Below are 7,836 nucleotides of genomic sequence, written 5' to 3'. Positions count from 1 at the left end.
CCCCCCCCCCGTCATATAACGACCCTGTCTGTCTCTTAAACGTTAACATGCTCAGCCGGCCACCGTGACATCCACACACTCCTCAGGAGATAAAAATCCAACAGGACCCATTCTTATTTTAACTGGTTATCATAAAGCATTTTTGGCGGAGCCGAGCCCCAGGCCTATACTTAGAGTAATGACTGGTGCCGTTGAACGTGGACATGTCTTCTGATTAGACTGTCGTTTGGATGGATGTCTGCGGGGGCCGCGAGGCCACCAGACACGTTCACGTGGACAACAACAGGAAAACAGACAAACAACAGGCATCAAAAGATTTAAATGTGCTCACTGCAAGGCTGTCCAATTAAACAAATTTTAAATCGTGAGTTTAACACCTGATGATCACAAAAACTGAGCAATCGGGGAAAAAACATTTTGCGCATTACGTTTTGCAAGTAAACTCTTTTTGTCTCGTGTTCTGAATCCAAAAAAAGGCTCAAAGTGGGAAAAGGGTATGAAGGGAAATGTCACTGTTCAAGGTGTTTTCATTGTTGATTTGTTTAACTATCTCAGTGCTATTTAACTTCATTAAATTCAGCATCTTTCCCCAAGTCAATGAGGAATTGCGTTAAAGGATCGTTAATTTCAATACAGACCAAAATAATGATTAATCGTAATTAGGATTTGTTTCCCAATCGAGCAGCCCTAGCTCACTGTCACTCACTTTCTCTCTCATTCACACACAGATGCCCATCGGTCACGTTTGTTTCAAGCCGGAACTGCATGAGCAGTGTTGTTGAGAGACGTTTCCCAGTGGCAGCTGCACGCCTCGGCCCGACTGGAGGCTGCTGGGAAGGCAGGGTAAGAGTCTGGGCCAGGAGCTGAGGCCAGCAGAGGTGAGGAGAGGGATGTATGTGGAGCGCTGGGTCAATCATGTGGTTAAAAAGCCTCTACTGCTCCCTGTTGGCCGCAGATGTAAAACACTCGGCCAGCTCTGTGTGGACTCTCTATGACTGTCTACAGCCTGTATTTAAATAGCTTGTTTCTAGTATTAACAACGACCCAATACCGGATAAGCGGATGAAGATGGATGGATGGATAGCCTTAACAACTACTCAAAGTACATGCACAGGGCAGCAAAGTACAGGATTCACCATTCACACACATTTACACACCGATGGCAATGAGCCTTTTTGGTACATGGGACACACGCTCACCAGATGAGCTACAAGGCGCCCCAATTCAGAATGGTTGACACAACGAATAGTGCGGCCCTCCTGCGACTCGGCTATTGCACTACAGTCCATATTGTCACTTCAATAAAATTACAATTAATCCTGCAATATGTTTATGTTCATGTGTACTCAAATGCCTCCTAAATCAAAAACTGTGGCGCTTTACTCTTGCTTGCTCCCCCCATCCCCTCTGAACCCAAGGCAGAGTTTATTTGATTGCTGGGCAGAATATGTGGTGTCACTACGGGATAACAAAAGCCTGTAGGCCTCCTGCACTCCTCCGTGTGCACCCACACGCCGCTGGGGTTCCAGACACTAACCCCCGCAACCGGTCATTCAAGCTTCTCTCCTATAAACACGCTGGCTTTCATCTCTTCCTCCTCCTGATTTTTGTGGAGAGGTGTTCTTGAGAGAACACGCACACACACAAACACACACACGCAAACGCGCACACACACACACACAGATTGAGAGTGAGTTACAGCTCTTTGCGAGGAAAAGTACACAAATATATACTATTGTGCTGGACCACGTTGCTTGCAAGTTTGAGGTCCAACACAAATATGAGCAGTAAATGAAAGGGCAAGAATGTGCACTGTACACAAGATGCAGTCCAGACGAAAACAAGTAAAAGGACAATCTTAATTTTCTTGAAAGCAGTGAAAGATGTGGTAAATTCTCTTATTTCCTCTACGAGAACAAACCAAGAGTATTTCCTTAAATCTAGATATTAGTCTCGGAAAAATCACCCTTGATTCAAGAACAATGTCAAATTAATTTTCTTTGGAGAACTTGGACAAAAATCTGATTTTTTCTTCCACTTACAGAAGAAAGTATGTTTTCATTGCCTGTATGAGTGAGACAGCAAGGGTCCGTGTTGAGAAGTAACCTAGTACATTTACTCAAGTTCTGGACTACTTTTTGTTTTTCAGGTTCAGGTACCTGAACTGTCCTCAATTGTTCTATTTACTGTTATAGTTATGACTAACTCTGCAAGTTAAGATTTTACACATAAACCAATCATCATATGGTAATATGCACACACATAATACAACACTCTGCATATTGTTTTCTTCTTGAGGTTTCTTGTACTTCATTCTATGCAATGTTATACTTCTACAACACTACTTTTTGGGGGGGGGCGGAGGGGGGGTACAAGTAAAAGTATTGTACTTTTTAATCCAACTCTTTATCTGGCATCTTTAGTTGCTCTGACTTTGCAGGTTCAAGTTTTATGATCAGTTTATAAAAAAGATAATGCATGTTATATATCGGACTAGCCAACAGTATATCAATTCCCCCTCGAGTCGAAGAGGAGCTTTTCAACTTCTTACTGTGCAAAGGTCCTGTAAGTACAGCAGTACAATCAGCAGATTGCCCTTAAAGTTACTACAGTAATTCATCATGCAGAATGACAGATTTTAAAATAATATGGATTATAATTATTAAGTAACAACGTGATCCTCACTTTAGTGTTGCAGCTTGTAAATGTGGAGAGGATTTTCTTTACTTTAAATTGACGAGGTAGGCTCAATAAGGTTTTATCTTCATTGATTATATGTTGTATTATTCATCTGAATCTGCAAAGTAACATGCAAATTATGTTATGAAATAGATGTAGTGAAGTGTAAAGTACAATATTTCCCTCTGAGATGCTGCAGAGTTGAAGTATTATGCAGCAGAAAATATAATTAAGTAACTAAGTAACTTAGATAAATGTACTCCGATAGCTTCCACCACTGCTTCTGAACGTGAGAATATTTCTATTTTTAAAGATTTGATATTTTTCAATGAGGGAGAAACAGTAGTTTAGTGGAAAAGAAGAACGCATTCAATAAGCAGATTTTATATCCTATGTAAAACATGTCTGGAGGAGGTTTGGAAGGTCTGACACACCGCCTGGTCCGAAGCCCAGACACCCAGGTCCTCTCACCACTGATGGTGGTGGCAGGAGGGAGTAGGATGGACTTTATTTCAGACCCAGAGGGATCCATATCGCCATAAACACACACACACACAACACACACCCACACACACCACACACACACACACACACACACACACACACACACACACACACACACACACACACACACACACACACACACACACACACACACACACACACACACACACACACACACACACACACACACACACACACACACACACACACACACACACACACACATATATATATAAAAATACAAAGCCTTCCACAATATTCAGTGACTAATATAACAGACAGATGTAAAGGGAATCTGACAGAACTGCGTACAGGGTTAGCCAGAGCAGTGATTATGTCATTTTCTGACTCCGATACCCTACCCATAAATCTTTACATCAGGTTACGTGAAAGAGCCGAGCAGGTAGGTACCCCGACACCGACTAACATATGGCTTGCACTGGAGCTTCTTGGAGCTCTCAGCAGCAGCCTCATGCTGTCATTATAAGCCACTGGGAGTTTTCTAATGCTGCCTTGCTCATAACGACTCCACAGGTAGGCCGTATACAAAAGGTGTACAATACGCTCTAAAGAGTTTCACATGTCATACTTACGACACAGCGTGTTTGCTTGAGCATACAGATTCCGACACTGCCTACAGATATACTTATCATCAGAAAGGTCATTTGAAATAATATGGCCCAAATACGTAATCTCACTGCACACCATAAGTGCAGTGCCAGACCGATAGAAGTCAGGGAAGGTTAACTGTCTTCTCTACTTCTGATAATCATGATCTCACTCTTTTTAGCATTGTATTTTATATAAAAATCAACACCATGCTGTGTGCATACTCTCAGAAGCTGTTGGAGACCAGCACTAGATGGGCTAAAGATGTGCCATCTCCGGACATAAGGTGAATAATTAGTAAGTCACCAACCCTTCAGCCTGTACCACATGCATTTAAAATGACTAAGACAACTCATTCATACACATATTAAAAAGAAAAGGAGGCAGAATTCCTCCCTGGCAAACACCATTGGTCACTTGGAAGGGAACAGATGTTACATTCCCCCATCTCACCCTCATCGTCTGATGCGAGTACCAATACCCCAAGTAGTGTGTGTGTGTGTGTGTGTGTGTGAATGCATCCCTCCTGCACAGTGCTAACTGTGACAAGCTTAAACAAGCTGGAATCAAGGGTTTGAGTCTGACCTGTGATGATTTCTTGCCTGTCTCCCCCCCCCTCCCTCCCTCCCCTTTCTCACCTAACTGTTCTGTCAAAAATTAAAGGCGGAAAAGCCCCAAAAAATAATCTTTACAAAAATATATAAAAATCTGCATCTGAACCCAAAGCCACATTAACCGCGGGAAGTTGGAAGAAACCCATCAAAGGGGAAAGAAAGAAGCAGCTAAAGAGCACTGACAGGGAGGGAGAGAGAGAGAGAGAGAGCGAATATAGCGGTGGGGCGAGGAGGAGAGATAGATAGGAGGCGAGTCAGGGAAGGAGGTAGTGCGCATAAAAGAGAGAAGAAAGAGAGAGAGAGAGAGAGAGAGAGAGAGAGAGAGAGAGAGACAGAGCCGGGGGAGAAAGAAGATGTCGAGTCAGAGCGAGTCGGCGACATGTGTTATTTATTTCCCCCATGTAAACACAGAGAGAAGGCAGACATAATCAATAGGAAACTTCAGATTGTAAATAGACGGCTCTAATAGCCTAAACACTGGCCGCTATAGTTACACTCACACACACACACACACACACACATATATCAGCAGCACTTAGATTCCACACACAGAGACGGGGGTAGATGGACTAAAAAGAAAAGATGTAAAGCATAAGGAGTGGGAAAAAAGTAGAGAAAGACGGGGCCAGGCTGGGCGGGCCCCCCTTATTTACCAATAAAGAGTTCTGATGAGAAGATAAACACACAGGAGACAGTCTGGGTAGGAGGAGGGAGGGAGTGAAGGAGAGAGGGAGGAGGGAAGGGATTGGAGCTTTTTATCCTCCACTTTGTTCCAGCGATGAATAAGCAGTCGTGGGGAGCCGAAAGAGAAAAGGTGTGAGCGTCTTTTCTGTAACTCTGCTGTATCTGCAACGTGCAGCGGATTCAAAGCACGTGATGCCGATGCTGTCCACATTTTGCAAGACATCGGTCAGTCTGTTAATCTGGCTGATCGACTATTCAGCAAGTTTTCTACTCCAGTCACACACTTTGCCGTTTTAAAACGTTGTGTTGAGGGCACCCAGATAGCACAGTTGGTAGAAAAAAAAACAGATTGAGACGCATAATCCAAATGCGCTGTTTACATGTCCAAAGAATGCTTCTAAAACCCAAATAACACCAGAATATCTTAAAGGTGCAGTAGGTAAGACTTATAAAACTAACTCTGGGTCTGTTTCCCTATGTTTGAGTAGAACTACATGAAGCAGGTCATGTAAAAAACATCTGGGTCCTCTGGCACCACCTACAGCCTGTAGGAGATCTACTTTAGATGGACTGGTTTTCTCAGGTTTGAATATTTTACTGTATGTGAACATAGTTTTAGTGAGGAGTTAAAACAAGCAGATACATTTAAAGATCCTTCACCAAATAGTGTTTGGTTTAACTATACCCTGAAAACTGCAGTCAGGGTTAAACGTGTTTCTCAGCCACGTAGACTGTAGAAGATCTTATGATGGTTATCATTTGTCCCTCTTCAGAAATGAGTTAAAAATATCATAGCTGAGGACACTCTGCCTCGTGAATGACGTCCTAGCATTTAATGAACACGTTTTTGACTAAATGAACGTATTACGCACGGCAATGTCCACATGTACTGTATGTGTTGGTTTATTTTAATTTTATTTCACTTGATTATTTACTTTGGACAGGATGACTCCTGAACCTGTCGCCTGTACAGATTTAAATTAGAATTTAAATGTATGTGTGAGCCAAATGTATGTAAATGTATGTTTATGTTGTATGTAGGTTATGTTTGTTTCTGTCATATGTGTTCTTGTTGTACTTTTGAAAATTTAATAAACATATATGGAAAAGAATGAGTTAAAAGGTAAGTTGAGCAACTCTGCCATTTCCTTTTAATATTTCTTGTGCTCCCCTTATTTAGTCGCCCCCTCTGCTTTGCCACCAGACGTTCTCCTGTTAAAAACATGTATTGTACGTGATTGTATTTCATTTTTAATTACAAGTTGTCTGACGCTGGTACGCTTAGACATAAACGAGTGAGTAAAATGAGACCGGTCGCATTCAGAACCCCAAATTACAGCTAATTTGGTGATATGATTAGAGGGCGACCTTCCCGTAAACATCAACCATAAGCCTGATGTTGACCCATTAATTGGTTGTAACAGCTACTTAAAAATAGCTTCTTATCAGCACAGATTTTGTAGAAATGTTCACAGGGTTTCCCCTAATGTGGGAATAATGCAGCGAAGGCTTTGTTGAGAAGCTGCTCTTTTACTTGGAATTGATATTTGAGCAATACTTGTGCAAGAGTAGTTGCACTTGAGTCAATCGTATCAGCGCTGCAGCCGTCCCTGAGGATGTGGCTTGTGTGTGCGAGCGTGCACGCGTGGGGTTTTGGTTGCTCATGCGGTGTCAAAAGTCATCAGGGTGAGGCTGAGCGGCGACCCCATGACCCCCATCAGAGATCAGAAGTGAAGCACTTAGCGGTCCCCCCCCCCTTCCTTCCTCTGTGATCCACGCAGACAGCCTTCTCTGATTCCACCGCTGCTGCTAAGAAAGCTGCAGGAGGCTAATTCACATCAACAGTTGAAGGGCAGTCCTCGAGAAGGAGAAGAAAAGTTAAAGGCGGCGCTGTCACTCAGCTCGCAGCTCGGCCTTCTTTAAGCAACTGATATTATACTCAAAGTGAAACAGGAAATTCATTCTAATGGGACAAATCTGTAAAGAGAAGCCGTCATTCTCTATAGGGAGCAGAAAGGGAACTGCTGTGTGTTTGGTTTTTTTTAATTGTAATTTTTGCCATTTTAATAGTTTCTGATTTCTTGGTATTTCACAGCACAGAACATTTATAGAGAGCGCAAGGTCAACTACTCCAGTCCAATCAATTACCATCGCCAACTCGTTCATATATTAGGGTGACCATATTTTGATTTAAAAAAAAAAAAAAAAAAACAAAAGAGGCACTCGACCCGGCGTCAAAACACGAATTCAGACAGGCTTCTCAGAGGTTAATAACTTATGTAAGAAAATAAAAACCTGCAAGAAAATAAGAGCTCTTTTTTTTCAAATAATAATAAATATATAAACATGAAATAATGTTCGAAATATGACCTATTCTGTGTCAGCCTCAAAAACCAGCTTCAACTAAATGTCTCTGAAAACCTTTTCCATGTCATAGGATACGGTTGTCCTGTGTCCATGGGAGCTTGGTGATCTCCAGCACCTTCATCAGACACTGAAACAAACGTGGGAGCTTTGAGATCTCCAGCACCTTCATCAGACACTGAAACAAACGTGGTAGCTTTGAGATCTCCAGCACCTTCATCAGACACTGAAACCAACGTGGTAGCTTTGAGATCTCCAGCACCTTCATCAGACACTGAAACAAACGGGGAGCTTTGAGATCTCCAGCACCTTCATCAGACACTGACACACGTAGCTTTAGATTCCCGCACCTTCATCAGACACTGAAACAACGTGGGAGCTT

At 42.4% G+C, this 7,836-nt stretch overlaps 1 long non-coding RNA gene across 1 annotated transcript in view; it reads right to left on the bottom strand.

Moving 5' to 3' along the window:
* LOC116688998 (uncharacterized) overlaps positions 1–7,074 on the bottom strand; it is a 7,884-nt gene extending 810 nt beyond the window's left edge. The window contains exons 1-2 of the long non-coding RNA XR_004331902.1: positions 7,064–7,074; positions 6,892–6,896 (exon numbers count right to left, since the gene is read on the bottom strand). This is a non-coding gene — a long non-coding RNA (uncharacterized LOC116688998). The remainder of the gene's footprint in view (positions 1–6,891; positions 6,897–7,063) is intronic.
* Positions 7,075–7,836: the final 762 nt, after the last annotated feature.

Source organism: Etheostoma spectabile, chromosome 5 (assembly GCF_008692095.1).
Source record: "Etheostoma spectabile isolate EspeVRDwgs_2016 chromosome 5, UIUC_Espe_1.0, whole genome shotgun sequence".
NCBI classification, from domain to species: domain Eukaryota; kingdom Metazoa; phylum Chordata; class Actinopteri; order Perciformes; family Percidae; genus Etheostoma; species Etheostoma spectabile.
Note: the sequence above shows the minus strand (reverse complement) of the source record. Positions and strands in the feature narration are given on the sequence as shown.